General features: G+C 52.9%; 1 protein-coding gene across 1 annotated transcript in view; it reads right to left on the reverse strand.

Moving 5' to 3' along the window:
• The window catches only part of LOC140384586 (protein inscuteable homolog), a 517,726-nt gene that overhangs the window by 303,530 nt on the left and 193,919 nt on the right, over positions 1-20,277 (reverse strand). The gene's annotated exons all lie outside the window — the stretch shown is intronic.

The raw sequence follows: 20,277 nt of genomic DNA on the forward strand, positions 1-20,277 counted from the left end.
CTACCGAAGCTGCCTTTGTGCTCTGTCCAAAGTGTGCGGGCGTGTCATGTACGTTGAGCGCAAGTGTGTGTGTGAGGGGTGGTCTTACCTCAGCCCCAGGTGAGTCTGCCCCCTTCCCCCTGGGCCGCCATCAACATCCCCCGGGCAGAGGACAGGACCGTGCGCTGCAGTGTCACAGCCGCATGCAGGGATGGTCCGGGTGGATGGTGGTACTGTGGCCATGGGTCAGACATAGTCCAACGATGTAGAGCCAGGAGCTCATCGCAGGGCGGGTTGTCATCATCCTCCATGGCCTGCGATAGACACGCGTCCACCCGCAACTGGGTGAGCCCGGCCCGTTGTGCCGCCGGTGGATCGGCAATTGGGGGGGGGGTGGTGGTGTGCATGCGGGTGGGGTGTGTGGGGTTGGGGAGGGGGGTGAGGGTGCTGGGTGGGTGGATGGGTGGGGGGTGTGGGTGGTCGGCTGTTGCCATGGTGTGCGGTCTGTGGCCATACTACCCGATTCCCACGCCCGTCTAGTCAGTGAAGCGGGCGGCTATCAGTCTGTCCCGTGCCCGCTGGGCCAGCCGGTAACGGTGGACAGCCACCCGCCTGTGTCTACCCCGTCTGCCCTGACCATTGCCCCCGTCCCCCTCATCCGGGGAGGACTGTGCCTCTTCCTGCTGCTCCTCCACTCCGCCCTCCTCTGCCTGCGGCACATCGCCCCTCTGCTGGGCGATGTTGTGCAGGACGCAGCACACCACAATGATGCGGCCGACCCTATCTGACCGATACTGGAGGGCGCCCCCAGAGAGGTCCAGGCACCTGAAACGCATCTTCAGCACACCAAAGCACCTCTCGATCACTCCCCTTGTCGCTACATGGGCATCATTGTAGCGGTTCTCCGCCTCATTGCGTGGCCTCCGTATAGGCGTCATCAGCCACGATCGCAATGGGTAGCCCCTGTCGCCCAGCAACCAGCCCCTCAGCCGGGGATGGCGTCCCTCGTACATGCCGGGGATGGATGACCGCGACAACACGAATGAGTCGTGTACACTGCCTGGGTGACGGGCACAGACGTGCAGGATCATCATGCGGTGGTCGCAGGCCACCTGTACGTTCATCGAATAGGTCCCCTTCCTATTAGTGAACACGGCCCTGTTATCTGCAGGTGGCCGCACGGCGACGTGCATCCCATCGATCACGCCCTGGACCATGGGGAACCCGGCAACGGCAGAGAAGCCCCCGGCCCGGGCACCTTGGCTGGCCCGGTCCACGGGGAAGCGGATGTAGCGGTGCGCCATGGCATAAAGGGCATCTGTCACTGCCCGGATGCACCGGTGCACCGATGTCTGCGATATGCCGGACAGGTCCCCACTCGGTGCCTGGAATGACCCCGTTGCATAAAAGTTCAGGGCCACCGTAACCTTGACGGACACGGGGAGAGGGTGTCCCCCGCCAGTGCCACGTGGTGACAGGTGTGCCAGCAGGTGGCAGATGTGTGCCACGGTTTCCCGGCTCATCCGGAGTCTCCTCCTGCATTCCCGGTCCGTGAGGTCCTGGTATGACTGCCGGGGCCGGTACACACGGGGCGCCCTCGGGTGCCTCCGTTGCCGTGGGGCCGCGATGTCCTCCTCCCCCTCCTCGTCCTGTCGGTCAGGTGTCCCTCCAGCCTGGGCGGATGCCGCCTGCCCCTCTGCGGCAGCCTGCGCCGCCTCTCTGGCACGCTCCTCCTCCTCCTCCTCCTCCTCATCCAGGGCAACATAGACATGAGCGGCTGCCACCACGGCGGCCAACATTGCTGGATGGTCTGAAAACATGACGGCCTGGTGGGGGGGGAGGGGAACGACGACATGTCATCATTGCCCATATCCCCTCCTCCCCCCAGCCAGGTGGCATGGACCGCATGGGTCCAACTGTTGGAGGCTGGCACCTGGCCAGGTGGACCAACTCATTTGCCCTCCCATCACCCTCCTCGGCAAGGACCCCCCCCAACCCCCAACCTCCACCCCGGCACGGACCCCCTCCCCAACCTCCACCCCGGCACGGACCCCCCCCCAACCCCCAACCTCCACCCCAGCATGGACCCCCTCCCCAACCTCCACCCCGGCACGGACCCCCTCCCCAACCTCCACCCCGACACGGACCCCCCCCAACCCCCAACCTCCACCCCAGCACGGACCCCCTCCCCAACCTCCACCCCGACATGGACCCCCCCCCAACGCCCAACCTCCACCGCGACACGGACCCCCCCCAACCCCCAACCTCCACCCCAGCACGGACCCCCCCCAACCCCCAACCTCCACCCCAGCACGGACCCCCTCCCCAACCTCCACCCCGGCACGGACCCCCTCCCCAACCTCCACCCCGACACGGACCCCCCCCAACCCCCAACCTCCACCCCAGCACGGACCCCCTCCCCAACCTCCACCCCGACACGGACCCCCCCTCAACCCCCAACCTCCACCCCGACACGGACCCCCCCCCAACCCCCAACCTCCACCCCAGCACGGACCCCCCCAACCCCCAAACTCCACCCCAGCACGGACCCCCTCCCCAACCTCCACCCCGGCACGGACCCCCTCCCCAAACTCCACCCCGACACGGACCCCCCCCCAACCCCCAACCTCCACCCCAGCACGGACCCCCCCCCCCAACCTCCACCCCAGCACGGACCCCCTCCCGGCACTGCCCCGGAGCCCAGCCTACTCTAACCCCCCCCCCCCGCCGCACACACACACACACAAGCCGAGACACACCTCTCCTCACGCAATCAGTCTGCGGCCACGCCATTTCCTGCCCAGAGCCAACCCCCCAGGCCGTCACTCACCTCCTCGCTGGTCGGCGTGAGCCTGGAGCACCGGGTCACGCCGATGAAAAGGTGGTTTGATTCACGTCGACGTGAACGGTCATCACGTCGACGGGACTTCGGCCCATCCGGAAGGGAGAATATCGGCAGGCCGAAAATCTGCTGCCTTGCGCAGACCCGTGACATTCTCCGCGGCAGCGGCGCCATTAACGCCCCACCGACTTTTCTCCCTTCGGAGACTTCGGCGGGGGCGGGGGCGGGATTCACGGCGGCCAACGGCCATTCTCCGACCCGGCGGGGGGTCGGAGAATGACGCCCCAGAATTCTGAAGTAAAAACGGAAAATGCTGGGCATAGTCAGCAGGTCTGTCGGCATCTGAGGAGAGAGGAAACAGACCTAAATGTCTCAGGTCAATGGCCACTCATTGGCACTGGAAGAAGTCAGATGGCAGAACCTGACCAGATTTTTTCAAAATATTGGTTCTGGTGGGAAAACCGAGGAGATTCTCATCGACGACCTCACCGAATATTCAGCCTCTTTAACAATTTTTTTCTTCCCATGTGGCACTGGAGGCACTGCCTAGCCGGTAGGAGGTTCACCCTCGTTACCGACCAACGGTCGGTGGCCTTCATGTTTGATAACGCACAACGAGGCAAAATTAAAAATCATAAAATCTTGAGGTGGAGGATCGAACTCTCCACCTACATGTACGATATCAAGTATAGTCCAGGGGAGCTCAACGGGCCCCAGATGCCCTGTCCCGCAGCATGTGCACAATCGCACAAGAGAATCGCCTGTGGGCCATCCACAATGACCTCTGTCACCCGGGGGTTACCCGGCTCGCCCACTTTATCAAGTCCCGCAATCTTACTTACTCCACCAAGGAGGTCAAGGCCATGACCAGGGCTTGCCAGATCTGCGCGGAGTGCAAACCGCACTTCTATCGGCCAGACAAGGCTCGCATCGTAAAGGCCTTGGGGCCTTTTGAGCGACTAAGTGTGGACCTCAAAGGTCCCCTTCCGTCCACCAACTGCAATACCTACTTCCTAACCGTCATCGACGAGTTCTCCCGCTTCCCATTCGCCGTCCCCTGTCCCGACATGACCTCGGCTACCGTGATTAAGGCACTGCACAGCATCTTCACCCTGTTTGGTTTTCCTGCTTATATCCACAGCGACCGGGGTACATCGTTCATGAGCGATGAGCTGCGTCAGTATCTGCTCAGCAAGGGCATCGCCTCGAGCAGAACGACCAGTTATAACCCGCGGGGAAATGGGCAGGTGGAGAGGGAGAACGCAACAGTTTGGAAGGCTGTCCTCCTGGCCCTACGGTCGAGAGGTCTCCCAACCACCCGCTGGCAGGAGGTCCTACCCGATGCACTACACTCTATTAGGTCACTCCTCTGCACGGCCATGAATGGGACCCCTTACAACCGCTTGTTTGTCTTCCCCAGGACTTCCACCTCCGGGGTCTCGCTTCCGCCTTGGCTGACGTCTCCGGGACCTGTTCTTCTCCGGAGGCATGCGAGGAGCCATAAAACGGACCCCCTGGTCGAGAGGGTCCGACTACTCCATGCGAACCCCCGATACGCCTACGTCGAGCACCCCGATGGCAGGCAAGGCATGGTTTTCCTCCGGGATCTGGCACCCGCTGGTTCCGCCACTACAAATGCCCACCCTCACACGGTTTCCCTGCAGGACCTGGCACCCACTGATGCCCCCCTCCGGTTCACCGACCGCGCACGCCCCCTAGCGCCCCCCCTCCACACTACCCGCCGGTGCCGACAGCGCTACCCCCAGCCCCAGCTATCCCCCCTGCACCCCGACCCCCTACCCCGACCCGGACCAAAGATCCGACCACCGTGCTTGCGGATGTACCCTCACCTAAGACGTCCGTGCCCGCCGCACCACTGCCCGAGCTGAGGAGGTCGACGAGGACGATCAGGCCGCCGAAACGAATAGACTTGTGATTCCATTTCACCCCCCCGCCGGACTTTGCGTTTTTTTAAAGAGGGGGTGAATGTGATGAATGGTTACTGTGTTACTGTACCCTTTATGGTAATCTGTGTTAGAAGGATTAAGGTGCCTGGAAATGCCAGAATACCATTGGTAGAGAATGTACTTGTTCCCATTGGTTAAGCCTGTATGTTAGCTCCACCCTGCAAGGCGGGGTATAAGAGCCCATGCCGCCCCAGCAGCTTTCTTCTGTACCTGCGCTGCTGGGGGAAACATCTTGCATATTAAAGTCTTCAATTGTCTCCAATCTAGCTTCTGGAGTTATTGATCGTGCATCAATTTAATACGCTAGTTTTTAAAGAAAACACTCCCACGGGAGAACAGAAACTACAAATTCTGCACTCGAGGGTGAGCCCAGAAATCTACACCCTCATCGAGGACGCGGACAATTTCAATGCCGCAATGGAGCTGCTGAAAGGACATTATATTCGCCCTGTAAACCAGGTCTACGCCCGACATCTACTAGCGACGAGGCGACAAATCCCTGGGGAATCACTGGAAGAATTCTACCGTACGCTCCTGGTGTTGGGGAGAAACTGCAGCTGCCTGCAAGTTTCGGCGAGCGACCACACAGAACTTTTGATCCGTGACGCTTTCGTTGCAGGTATGCTGACCTCCCAAATCCGCCAGCGATTGCTGGAGAAAGAGACACTAGGCCTCAAGGAGGCACGGGCCCTGGATGTGGCCTCCCGAAACGCCCGCGCTTACGTCCCCGACCGCGCGGCAGCCCCCTGGGCAGCGTGGAACACCCCCCGCGGCCGACCCAGAGGCATCTCCCACCCCCCCACAAGCTTGTGCTGCAAGACGGCCTGGCAAACCCGGGGGGCCCCGCTGCTATTTTTGCTGGCAAGCCAAGGAGCCCCGACAGCGCTGTCCGGCCCCTGCAAGGGATGCGGCAAAAAGGGCCACTTCATGGCAGTATGTCAGCCCGCGCGATGGACCGCCACCACATCCCTCTCCACAGACCCCATGCGGCCAGCGGGCGCCGCCATCTTCCTCCTCCAGGGCCACATGTGGCCTCCGGGTGCCGCCATCTTGTCCCGCGGACGCCACGTGCGATGGATGGGCACCGCCATCTTGGATGGACTCCCAGGACCCCAGTTCGGCTGACCACACACCACCCGAAGAGAACATCCAACTGCTGCCACAATTAGCCTCGGTGACCCTGGACCAGTCTCGGCCCTGAACACTCTCGACTGCTACGACGACGGTGCTTATCAATGGGCATGAAACGTCCTGCCTAATCGACTCTGGGAGCACAGAGAGCTTCATACACCCCAACACGGTAAGGCGCTGTTCTCTCCCTGTCCACCCCGTTAATCAAAAAATCTCCCTGGCCTCCGGGTCTCACTCAGTAGAGATCAAGGGGTTTTGTGTAGCTAACCTCACGGTCCAGGGAAGGGAGTTCAAAAACTACCGACTCTACGTCCTTCCCCACATCTGCGCGGCCACACTCCTAGGGTTGGACTTTCAGTGCAACCTCCAAAGTCTAACTTTCAAATTCGGCGGCCCTATACCCCCCCTCACTGTCTGCAGCCTCGCGACACTCAAGGTCGATCCGCCTTCCCTGTTGGCGAACCTCACTCCGGATTGCAAACCAGTCGCCACCAGGAGCATAGAACATAGAACATAGAACATTACAGCGCAGTACAGGCCCTTCGGCCCTCGATGTTGCGCCGACCAGTGAAACCACTCTAAAGCCCATCTACACTATTCCCTTATCATCCATATGTCTATCCAATGACCATTTGAATGCCCTTAGTGTTGGCGAGTCCACTACTGTCGCAGGCAGGGCATTCCACGCCCTTATTACACTCTGAGTAAAGAACCTACCTCTGACATCTGTCCTATATCTATCTCCCCTCAATTTAAAGTTATGTCCCCTCATGCTAGACATCACCATCCAAGGAAAAAGGCTCTCTCTGTCCACCCTATCTAATCCTCTGATCATCTTGTATGCCTCAATTAAGTCACCTCTTAACCTTCTTCTCTCTAACGAAAACAGCCTCAAGTCCCTCAGCCTTTCCTCATAAGATCTTCCCTCCATACCAGGCAACATTCTGGTAAATCTCCTCTGCACCCTTTCCAATGCTTCCACATCCTTCCTATAATGCGGCGACCAGAATTGCACGCAATACTCCAAATGCGGCCGCACCAGAGTTTTGTACAGCTGCAACATGACCTCATGGCTCCGAAACTCAATCCCTCTACCAATAAAAGCTAACACACAGTACACCTTCTTAACAAACCTCTTAACCTGGGTGGCAACTTTTAGGGATCCATGTACATGGACACCGAGATCTCTCTGCTCATCCACACTCCCAAGAATCTTACCATTAGCCCAGTACTCTGTCTTCCTGTTATTCCTTCCAAATGAATCACCTCACACTTTTCTGCATTAAACTCCATTTGCCACCTCTCAGCCCAGCGCTGCAGCTTATCTATGTCCCTCTGTAACTTGTAACATCCTTCTGCACTGTCCACAACTCCACCAACTTTAGTGTCATCTGCAAATTTACTCAGCCATCCTTCTACGCCCTCCTCCAGGTCATTTATGAAAATGACAAACAGCAGTGGCCCCAAAACAGATCCTTGTGGTACACCACTAGTAACTGGACTCCAGTCTGAACATTTCCCATCAACCACCACCCTTTGTCTTCTTCCAGCTAGCCAATTTCTGTTCCAAACTGCTAAATCACCCTGAATCCCATGCCTCCATATTTTCTGCAGTAGCCTACCGTGGGGAACTTTATCAAACGCTTTACTAAAATCCATAAACATCACATCAACTGCTTTACCCTCATCCACCTGTTTGGTCACCTTCTCAAAGAACTCAATAAGGTTTGTGAGGCACGACCTACCCTTCACAAAACCGTGTTGACTATCTCTAATCAAATTATTCCTTTCCAGGTGATTATACATCCTATCTCTTATAAACCTTTCCAAGATTTATAAGAGTTACAAGATTTCCAAGGAGCAGATGGTACAGTGCCCAGGACCGGATCTTTATTAGGTCAGAGGTTCAACGGTTACTAAGGAAAGGTGTCATTGAGGCTAGCAATAGCCCCTGGAGAGCTCAAGCAGTGGTTGTAAAGACCGGGGAGAAGCATAGGATGGTCATCGACTACAGTCAGACCATCAACAGATTTACGCAGCTTGATACGTACCCTCTCCCCTGCATATCCGACCTGGTCAACAGGATCGCGCAATACAAGGTCTGTTCCACGGTGAATCTTAAGTCCGCCTACCACCAGCTCCCCATCCGCACTAGTGACCGCAAATACACTGCTTTCGAAGCAGATGGGCAGCTCTACCACTTCTTAAGGGTTCCCTTCGGTGTCACTAATGGGGTCTCGGTCTTCCAATGAGAGATGGACCGAATGGTTGACCGGTACGGTTTACGGGCCACATTCCCGAACCTCGATAATGTCACCATCTGCAGCCACGACCAGCAGAACCACGGCACCAACCTCCGAAAATTCCTCCAGACCGCAAAAATCCTTAACCTCACGTATAACAAAGATAAATGTGTGTTCAGCACCAACCGTCTAGCCATCCTTGGCTACGTAGTGCTTAATGGAGTTTTAGGCCCCGACCCTGAACGCATGCGCCCCCTTATGGAGTTCCCCCTCCCTCACTGCTCCAAGGCCCTGAAGTGCTGCCTAGGCTTCTTTTCCTACTATGCCCAGTGGGTCCCCAACTATGCGGAAAAGGCCCGTCCACTGATCCAACCCACAATTTTTCCCCTGTCGATAGAGGCCTTCAGTCACATCAAAGCAGACATTGCAAAGGCCACGATGCATGCCATCGACGAGTCCCTCCCCTTCCAGGTCGAGAGCGACGTGTCCGACGTAGCTCTGGCGGCCACCCTCAACCAAGCGGGCAGACCCGTGGCCTTCTTCTCACGCACCCTCCATGCCTCCGAAATCCGCCATTCCTCAGTCGAAAAGGAGGCCAAGGCCATAGTAGAAGCTGTGAGACACTGGAGGCATTACCTGGCCGGCAGGAGATTCACTCTCCTCACTGACCAACGGTCAGTTGCTTTCATGTTCGATAATGCACAGCGGGGCAAGATAAAAAAGGGCAAGATCTTACGGTGGAGGATCGAACTCTCCACCTTCAACTATGAGATCTTGTATCGTCCCGGGAAGCTAAACGAGCCTCCTGATGCCCTATCCCGCGGCACATGTGCCAACGCACAAGTGGACCGCCTCTGAGCCCTCCACGAGGACCTCTGCCACCCGGGGCTCACTCGATTTTTCCACTTCATCAAGACCCGCAACCTGCCCTATTCCATCGAGGAGGTCAGGACAGCCACCAGGAATTTCCAAATCTGTGCAGAGTGCAAGCCGCACTTCTACAGGCCAGAGAAAGTGCACCTGATAAAGGCTTCCCGCCCCTTCGAACGCCTTAGTATGGACTTCAAAGTACCCCTCCCCTCCACCGACTGTAACACGTAATTCCTGAACGTGATTGACGAGTACTCCCGGTTCCCATTTGCCATCCCCTGGCCCGACATGAGCTCAACCACCGTCATAAAAGCCCTCCATAGTGTCTTTATGCTGTTCGGTTTCCCCGCCTACATACACAGTGATAGGGGGTCCTCCTTTATGAGCGACGAACTGCGTCAATTCCTGCTCCGCAAGGGCATTGCCTCGAGCAGGATGACCAGTTACAACTCCCGGGGAAATGGACAGGTAGAGAGGGAGAACGGAACGGTCTGGAAGACCGTCCTACTGGCCCTGCGGTCCAGGAATCTCCGAGGAAGTCCCCCCGGATGCCCTCCACTCCATCCGGTCACTACTCTGTACCACGACCAACCAAACACTTCACGAACGTCTCCTTGTCTTCCCCAGGAAGTTCTCCTCTGGGACCTCACTCCCGACCTGGCTGGCTGCTCCTGGACCCATTCTGCTCCGAAAACGTGAGGGCGCACAAATCGGACCCATTGGTCGAGACGGTCCATTTCCTCCACGCTAACCCGCAGTACGCCTACGTAGCCGACAGGATACGGTCTCTCTCCGGGACCTGGCGCCCGCTGGATCCCCACACACACCCCCGCCACCAGTCCCACCCTCCTTCCCACCAGCACACCCCACAGCCGCCCCCTTCCCAGGTCAGTAGGTCCTTCCACCGGCCCCGTCTAGGGGTGATGAAGCTGCCACAGAAGCCGAAACCACGCTCCCGGAGTCACATACGCCCGAACCTCCACCGGCATCACCGCCAAAGCTACGACGATCGCAGAGGACGACCAGGGCCCCCGATCGACTAATTGCTTCATTTTGAAATGTACATTACTGTTGTAAATAGTTAAGATGATATAAGGCAATTCGGAGGTATTACGGTACCTTCATAACTGTAACTTCTACCACTTTACCACGTTGTAATACGAAGCCACCACACCCGCCGGACTCTTTTTAACAGGGGGTGACTGTGGTAGTCTGTGTTAGAAGGATTATGGTACCTGGTAATGCCGGAATATCATTGGTGGTAAATGTACTTGTTCCCATTGGTTAAGCCTGTATGTTAGCTCCGCCCGGCAAGGTGGGTTATAAGAGCCCGTGCTGCCCCAGCAGCTTTCTTCTGTACCTACGCTGCTGGGGAAAACATCTAGCGTATTAAAGCCTTCAATTGTCTCCAATCTCGCTTCTGGAGTTATTAATCATGCATCACCCTTATCATCATGTAAGGTGATGTCCCCTTTAAGACCGGGCTTGGAACCGTGGGGGACTCCGACTCCGGCTCCGCCCACCAGGGAGTTGTATATAAGGGGCAGCCCTGTAGGCGGCACCCAGTAAGCACCCGTCTCGGCATCAGGCTAGTTCTCAGCTTATTAAAGCCTTCTTTAGCGTTCTACTCTCTTGTGTCGTTATTGAGGGTACTACAATTATCATCTTACCAAAGCTTGCATTCATAACACTGAACACATCGCTCTTTGCTTAGATGCAGGGAGGATATTATTTGGTGTGGCAAGGCTGAAATTGGCAGATCTTGGGTGGGATTCTCCGACCCCCGCCGGGGGGCAGCGTGAATCACGCCCTGCCGCTCCAACGCCGGCTGCCAAATTCTCCGGCGCCGGTTTTCGGGCAGGGGTGGGGATCACGCCGCGCCGGTCGGGGGCCATTGGCAGTGGCCCCCCAGGCAATTCTCCAGGCCCCGATGGGCCAAGCCGCCACCTGTTTTCGGCCAGTCCCGCCAGCGTGAAAAAGGCATGGTCCATCCCGGCGGGACCTGGCTTGGAGGGCGGCTTGCGGAATCCTCGGGTGGGGCGCAGGGGGATCGGGCCCCGGGGAGGGCCCCCACGGTGACCTGGCCCGCTATCGAGGCCCACCGATCTGCGGGCAGGCCTGTGCCGTGGGGGCACTCTTCCCCTCCGCGCCGGCCTCTGTAAGTCTCCGCCATGGCCGGCGCGGAGAAGAAACCCCCTGCGCATGCGCCAGAATACGCCGGCAGTCCTGGCATGCGCCAACTTGCACTGGCCAGCGGCGGCCCTTCAGCGCCGGTTGGCGCGGCGCTAACCCCTCCAGCGCCGGCCTAGCCCCCGGAAGTGCGGAGGATTCCGCAACTTCCAGGCCGCCCGACCCCGGAGTGGTTTGCGCCGCTCTTGGCACCGGTACGGGCCGCCCCGCCAATTGCGGGAGAATTGCCCCTGAACTATGGAGCTGACTTTTGTGGCCCCTGTATTTACCATAGATTTTACAGTGCAGAAGGAGGCCATTCGGCCCATCGAGTCTGCACCGGCTCTTGGAAAGAGCACCCTACCCTATTCCCATAACACAGTATCCCCACCCAACACTCAGGGCAATTTTGGACACTAAGGGCAATTTAGCATGGCCAATCCACCTAACCTGCACATCTTTGGACTGTGGGAGGAAACCGGAGCACCCGGAGGAAACCCACGCACACACGGGGAGGATGTGCAGACTCCGCACAGACAGTGACCCAAGCCGGAATCGAACCTAGGACCCTGGAGCTGTGAAGCAATTGTGCTCTCCACAATGCTACCGTGCTGCCCCACGGTATATCCCCAAAACTCTAATTTGAATTCCTTTCCTTTTCCCTCATGTAATGTGTCTGTTCTGTAACTGAACTACCTCCTCGAAGGTCGCCCACTGTGCAATGACTCTATTTCCTAACAATTTTTGAATCCAATCCATGCCAGCTCTTTTCAACTCACTGATTTACCTCTCCTCCAGCCAAGTATTTTTCCACTTGACTTTGCCTCAATCTTGTTCATATCAATTCTAAAGCCGATGATATTCTGAGCATCGCTGAGCCCCCCCCCCCCCGCCGCGCCCCCCCCCCCCCCCCCCCCCCCCCCCTGCCCCGGACATACTCTCTCATTGAAATACACTCCACTTGTCCCACTTCAGTTTCCAGAATTAAATCCAGCACTGCTTTCGTCTTTACTGGGCTGGAAATAAAATTCCGAAAGCTAGGGATTCAAAACAAGCCTGTTGGACTTTAACCTGGTGCTGTAAGACCTCTTACTGTGGAAATACAATGATCAAGAGTGCTCTTCTATGAATATTTGAGGATTTTTTCCCCCCACTTTGTGCTTTACACGGCTAATAGGCCAGTCTCTATTCGGAAAACTGAAGTCCCACATTAATACTACTTTGTAATTCCTACATCGTTCTGTAATTTGGGTGCAAATTTGTCCCTCTATCCCCTTACCACTATTTAGAGGCCTTCAGCGTTGCACACAGTAGCACAATCATTCCGCTATTGTTCTTTAATTCTGACCAAATAGATTCTCTCTCTGACTCCTTCGACAACATCATCGCTCTCCAGTTCTATAATAGTTTCTTTGATCAATACTGCCACCCACGCTCTTGTTTGGCTTCTTTATCTTTCCCAAGTACTTTGTACTTAGGAATACGAAGTTCCTGGGTGGGATTCTCCAACCCTGCGCACCGGAATCGCGCCCAGCACGAGGACGGAGAATAGCCGTTCACGCCAGAAATCCGGCGAGATGGCACTTCCGCGATTCTCTGTGGACCCGCCAGTCGCGCCCGCGGTCGGGGGCCATTGAAAGCGGCCCCCGCGACGATTCTCCACGCTCGATGGGCCGAGTGCCCGCAGAGTTCTTCCGGCATGGTATACATGTGGTCCCACCCGTAGGGACCTCGGTGTTTTGGCTGCGGGGCCCGTCCTGGTGGGTGGCGGGAGGGATCTGACTTTGGGGGGGGTCCTCCATGGTGACCAGGCCCGCGATCAGGGGCTACAGATTGGCAGGCATGCTCATTCCGGGGGGGGGGGGCTATGTTCCTCCGCGCCGGGCCCCTGTAGGTTTCGCCATGCTGCGTGGGGACCAGCGCGGAGACGGCCTTCGGGCCCATGCACGGATCCACGCCGGCCTTCGCGTGAACCCGTGCTGGCCGTGCAGGGCCACCTTTCGGTGCCGGAGCAGTGTGCAGCTCTCCACCGCTGTGCTAGCCCCCTGAACAGTGGTGAATTGCTGGGCCAGGAGGCCCGTTGACGTCGGCATACACCACTCTGGCGTTTACGCCGGCGTCAACACTTGGCCGGGATTTCGGAGAATCCCGGCCTATTCCTCCATTTCTTTGAGGCAGGTCTCTCCTATTGCCACAATATCACAGTCCGCAGCTTCTGCCTGCAGCTCAGTAACCGTATTTATCACACTACATGCATATATATACACCCAAATCTCCTGCAGATCTTATTTGTCAATAGCAGAAAATAAAACCCAGAGTAAAATAAATGTAAATGCCTTGCCACCAATAAGTTAATAAGGAATGGGCAGATGTCCTCTGCCGTGGTGGCTGACTCTCAGAGCCTCTGGCCTCAGTTGCTGCTCTTTACCGCGCAGAACTGGAGCACTCCCTGTCAGGAGTATACTGCAGCCGGTTTGATGCTTCTGAACACACCCAAACAATTTCAGGTGTACAGAGACCAGCAAGACTTTGGTCAAGCACAGTGCAGAGTGGAATAAGGGACATTTTTAAAAATCACCGTGAAAATAATTGCTAATAGGCACCAGAGACCTCAAGTTTGCTGATAGCAGGTGACTTCAGATCTTGTTGCAACTAAATTTGGGGGAGTGATTCTATACCAGCACAATAACAGTGTGAAGCAGGACATTTGTGCAAACAGATCTTTTCAAAGTGGTGCAGAGCAGTCAAAAATGTGAGTGCACGTATGTTGAAAGCAGCAGATATGATCAAATATTGTGTGTACTGATGATTCAAGTACAGCCAGTGTAAATTTCTCTGAAGCAATTTGTCACAGCACCATTCTTGTGTGGAAAGGATGGGGGAACTTTCAGGCTGGTGATTCTTTAAATGACAACTCTGGCTATTTTTAACTTGGCAATGGCAGTGGAGATGAGTTATCTCACCACAGCAAGGGCACAACATGAGCAGTGATCTGAGATTTGCATTTGCCAGCAACCAGATTAAAAGTTGCATTGACAGCAATGAAGGAGCTTGTTACCTCCCTGCCTCTTTGGCACCGAGAGGTTATTAGGAGTTGCGGAGCGAAAGGGGAACATGTAAATACGATGTGAAGTTCCATGTTAATAGAATGTGTACACAGAAATGCCAACAGTTTTTTCACAGTCATTTACCAGAAGATGGAACCTTTTTCTGGTCTATTTGATACCCTTCTCCAAGAGTCAAATTTTAGTTAGTTCATAGAGTAATGATCAGGTCCATAATTACCATCCCTGTTACATAAATTAATTCCTAAGCAAATGTCAATTCAGCTGATACTGACACTTAGCCAGGTCAAGGTGAAAATGGAATCAACTGCATCGTCCATTGATGAGTTAACTAATGGTGTCTTACTGGGCTTTGGCTGTGCCCTCAACCTTGACAATTAAATATCCACAGAGTTCATAACCAGTTCAAGGAAATAATTGCTAATCAAGCATGGCAACTACCTCAGAGCCACTCAATCTGGCATCATGGTAATTGAGTCTTTCATCTGAACAGATCATATCTACTAAACAAATTGTATAGACTGTTAAAACTCAAGTTTGGGACCACTAGACCATTACGACTTGATTTACCTCATGTTTTCTCCTACGCTTTTCGACCTTGGTGTCCTGCAGGAGTTAACCCAGCACACAGTACAATCATAGAATAGTACAGCTTACAACGTCATCGAGTGTATGTTGTCCTTTTCCAGTTAGTCCCATTCTCTCACACTTCTGCAACATTTTTCTCCTTCAAATATTTACAAAGTACTTTCTTGAATGTGACAATTGAATTTATATCCACCTGGCAGTGCATTTGAAAACATGCATACTGTAAAAATCTTTTTCCTCATATCGCCCTGGTAAATCTTTAAATCTGTGCCCTCCGGTTGTCAATCCTTCAGCAATTGGAAATAATTCCTCTTTATTTACTCTGTCTAAACCCATCATCAATTCAACTCTTAGCCTTGTCCAAGCTTAATGACTCTAAACTCTCCAATCTATCCACGTTAACTGTGATCCCTCATTCCTGGAATCATTCTGGTAAATCTCTTCAGTTCCCTCTTCAAAGTATATGCGTCCTTCCTGAAGTGTGATTCATAGAATTGGACAGACATCAGTGGGACCAAACTGCTGTTTTAATAAAAGAATGACGTCGAATGCATTTTCTTGCTTTATTTAAGCATTTCCGTGATCAAATTCAGAGATTAGAAATGTATTTGGAAGTGAGCTATGATAAGTGTCACCAAACATCAAACACCACAGGCGCGATCTAACCAAATTGTAACAGAGTCCCGTGACAAGCGCGTTTAGCCAGGTGTTTCCCAGGTGGGATTCAGATCGTGCCATCTTGCAAGGTCATGTTAGATCTTGCGAGGTGTGCAAGCCGGGTTGATCCTGATAGAGGGATCTCCCGGCATCTACCGGCCGCGTTGCGCTCGAATGGCGGCCCCCACATTTGCCAAATCAAGATTTTACTTGTATGATATAATGCAGACAAATGGTTTGGTTAGTCAGAGTCAGAGTCAGAGTACAGCACAGAAAGAGGGCCTTTGGCCCATTGTGGCTGCACCAGACATCAAGCACCTATCTATTCTAATACTATTTTCCAGCATTTGGTCCATAGACCTGTATGCTCTGGCATTTCAAGTGCTCATCTAAATGTTTCTTAAATGTTGTAAGCATTCCTTCTACGACCCTTTCAGAAGGTGAGTTCAATCACATCCTTCCTATAGTGTGATGGCCAGAACTGTACACGGTACTCCAGCTAGGGCCTAAGCAGTGCTTTATACATCTCCATCATAACCCCCCTGCTCTTATATTGTACGCCTTGGCCAATAAAGGCAAGTATCCCATATGCCTTCTTGCATATGGATATGCCACGGATTCAGTGTGTGGCTTTCCTCCAGGTGCTCCGGTTTTCTCCCACAGTCCAAAGATGTGCAGATTTATAGATCATAGAATCCCTACAGTGCAGAAGGAGGTCATTCAGCCGATTGAATCTGCACCGACCATCTGAAAAAGGACCCTACCTCGGCCCACTCCACTGTCCTATCCCCGCACACCTATAACCCCACCTAACCCGCACACCTTTGGACACAAAGGGACAATTTAGCATGGCAAATCCACCTAACCTGCACATCTATGGACTGTGGGAGGAAACCGAAGCACCGGGAGAATGTGCAAACTCCACACAGACAGTCACCCAAGGCCGGAATTGAGCCCAGAGCCCTGGCGCTGTGAGGCAACAGTGCTAACTGTAGTGGCCGAAGGAAGAGGCTTCATGGAACACACAGTAGGCTGGATAAGAACAAGGTTTATTTACACTGTGAAGCTCCTCTCAGTCAGGGGGGAGGCTCTGCCCCTTCAATTACCGGGGGCGTTCATATTCCATGGTGTAGAAGGGGAATCAGATACAACATAGTGCTTTGCCCCTGAAGGGGTCATAACACTAACCACTGTGCTGCCACTGGTGCATGTCCACATTGATTATGTGGGGCCATTTTTGGGAACAATGTTTTTGCTCCTGATGGATGCCCATTTGAAGTTGATGGAAGTGTTTCAAATGAAATATGCAACGTCGCAGGCCACAGTTGAGAAATTGTGTCAGTGTTTCGCATCCCATTGGATACTTGAAGTAATTGTGTCAGACAATGGAACGGCCTTCCGAGGGCTGCATTTCAGAATTTCACCTCCACGAATGGCATAAAGCTAATAGGGACTGCGCCATACCACCCAGCATCCAATGGGCTGGCTGAACAAGCAGTCCAAACCTTCAAGGCAGGTCTTAAAAAGCAGCCAGGTGCGACTCTGGAAACCAGAATATCTCAATTTCTTCTAGGATACCGGACATCGTAGCATTCTGTGACAGGAATGTCACCAGTGAAATAATTGATAGGGGGGTATCTTAAGGTCATACTAAGTCTGGTGTTTCCAAATTTGCCGGGGAGGGAAGCGGTCAGGGCAGTCAGAAGAAAAAACACAATTCAGTCAAAGCAGCAATTGATGAACCAATGTATGTCAGAAATTTCAGAAGCGGACCAAGCTGCGTCCCAAGAGTTGTTGTAGCCAAGACAGGACTGCTGTCTTACAAAGTGAATGTACAAGATAGAATTGTCAGGAAACATGTGGATCACTTACGTGGACCAGAGTCATCCCAGCAGCCAGTACTGCAGCCTGAAACCTTATTGCCAGCAGGAGACGTTGTTGGTTGTCCAAGTACTGAAGTACAAAGTCAACCTGTGACAGGAGAGCCTGCCGTCACCACAGAAACAGATGAAGCCGAGTTGCCAGAGGAGATAACAGGCACAGCGGTTTCTGCAGACACTGTCCCAGCAAAAACATTCAAGTCGTTGGAGATACACCGCTCTGCCAGAAAGCGGAAAACACCAGAGAGGCTATGATGGACTGGTTGAAAGGGTTAAATGTTAAATTTATTTTGGACTGTATAGTTTACCTGTTATTATTGTATAAAAGGGCTTAGATGGGAGGGGTGCGGTGCCGGGCCCCTTTTAAGGGGCAAGCGGCTGAGAGGGTCAATTGACTGGGAAAACCAGGGTGGGGGTCCACCCTAGCAAACGTGGGCTTTTGCCTCAGATCGATTTTGGACGCTGACTGGCAGCCACAAAGTTGTAAAACTCTGCAAGATAGTATGTTGTAAATAAAGGTTAGTTGTTTCAGACCTAGCTGGTGAGCTGAAGGTATTGTAACATATCAATGATTTGGATGACGGAACTAAATGTAATATTTCCAAGTTTTCTGATGACACAAAACTAGGTGGCAATGTAACTGATGAGGAGGATGTAAAGAGGCTTCAAGGCAATTCAGACAAGTTGAGTGAGTGGACAAATACATGGCAGATGCAGTATAACATGGATAAGTGTGAATTTATCCACTTCAGCAAGGATGTCTTATCCAGCTGTACAGGGCCTTGGTGAGACCACACCTGAAGTACAGTGTGCAGTTTTGGTCTCCTTATCTAAAGAAGGATATACTTGCCATAGAGGGAGAGCAGTGAACGTTCACCAAACTGATTAATGGGATGACAGGATTGAGATGGGGTCGACAAGGCTTGTATTCACCGAAGTTTCGAAGAATTAGAGGGGATCTCATCAAAACATAGAGAATTCTGACAGGGGTGGACAGACTGGATGCAGGAATGATGTTTCCTCTGGCTGGGAAGTAGATTTCTAGATGCTAATGGTGTCAGGATGGCACGGTAGCATAGCGGTTAGCATTGTTGCTGCAGAGTCCCATGTTCGATTCCCGGCTTGGGTCACTATCTGTGCGGAGTCTGCACGTTCTCCCTATGCCTGCGTGGGTTTCCTCCGGGTGCTCCGGTTTCCTCCCACAAGTCCCGAAAGGCGTGCTTGTTAAGTGAATTGGACATTCTGAATTCTCTCTGTGTGTACCCAAACAGGCGCTTGAATGTGGCGACTAGGGGCTTTTCACAGTAACTTCATTGCAGTGTTAATGTAAGCATACTTGTGACAATAAAGATTATTAAAAGGGATACGAGGAGAAAGTGGGAGTATGGGGCGAAATTCTCCCGTATCGGCGCGATGTCCGCTGAATGGCGCTCAAAACGGCGCAAATCAGTCAGGCATCGCGCCGCCCCAAAGGTGCGGAATGCTCCGCATCTTTTGGGGCCGAGCCCCAACTTTAAGGGGCTAGGCCCGCGCCGGACGAATTTCCGCCCTGCCAGCTGGCGGAAAAGGCCTTTGGTGCCCAATGACAGGCATTTTAGCAGCGGGACTTCGGCCCATCCGGGCCGGAGAATCGCGGGGGGGGGGCCCGCCAAACGGCGCAGCGCGATTCCTGCCCCCGCCGAATATCCGGTGCCGGAGAATTCGGCAACCGGCGGGGGTGGGATTCACGCCCATGATGTTGAGATACAGGATCAGCCATGATCATATTGAATGGCGGAGCAGGTTCGGAGCGTCAAATGACCCACTCCTGCTCCTATTTCCTATGTTTCTATGTAAACTGACTCTCCGATCATCGAATTGTAGATTAATAAAAATAATTGTCATTGTTATCAGCAAAGGGAATAAAGTTGATGTAAGATGGTCTCCTCTTGGATGTCCTCAGCAATATGATGAATGAGGAAAGTCCTGTCACAAGGTATTAGCGCTCAGACATTCTGAGCACTGACTCTCTTAAAACTTCACAGGAGAAAATAAAATAGCAAACCTACCTACTTCTTGCCCACTGTATAAAATGTCACATCTAAATAACCCTCACCATAATGCTCCTAGAAACAGAAACAATGGCATTGAGGCAGCAAAAAGATGCGTTGAAACATTTTATTTTCTGATGGAGTTCCATTTTTTCTGAAATAGCCAGATTATATACAGGATATATATTAATATATTATGTCAGCCTCTTTAAAAATGATTTTACCCTTTACATTCTGCCTTCATAAATAATGATAAGTAATCGATCGCTGTTCCACTAATTCCTGTTCTCTGCTTTATCTTGTTCATGTCAGATTCTTAAAGATTGCATTCCTAAAAGATTAGAGAAGCCTTTTTAATCCACTGAACCATTCCTAATGAGGTGTCACATTGTCTATTTTTAATGTAAAGGGTACTTTGTTTAGCAAAAGAAGGTAGAATACATCACAGCAGTAACCCCTGTCAGAGTTTAGTTAGGTTTCTCGCCATTGATGGTATAAATTATTCAATTTTGATTGCTCTATTTATTCTGTTTCAGGATTTCTATTCTTATTTCATGTTCATAAATAAACATAACTGATTATTGAATAGGGGAACATTTAAATTTATTTAATTGAATTTCCAATTCATGCTGCTAACATTAAAATTCAATCAAAACAAACTCTTACGTCACAAGATATTCAGTAATTTCAAAGGTAATGCTTATTTGAATTAGAACTTATGGAGCTCAATTTCAAAACCTTCATTGTGTGGGAATGGGGCTATATTGTGCTTCCAATTTATGGTGCTGAATTTAGCACCCAATTCCTGCTCCTGATTGACCCACCACAGTTGTGTTTGGGTCTTTCACAAGGGTGA

This window comes from Scyliorhinus torazame, chromosome 10, assembly GCF_047496885.1.
Source record: "Scyliorhinus torazame isolate Kashiwa2021f chromosome 10, sScyTor2.1, whole genome shotgun sequence".
Classification (NCBI taxonomy): Eukaryota; Metazoa; Chordata; class Chondrichthyes; order Carcharhiniformes; family Scyliorhinidae; genus Scyliorhinus; species Scyliorhinus torazame.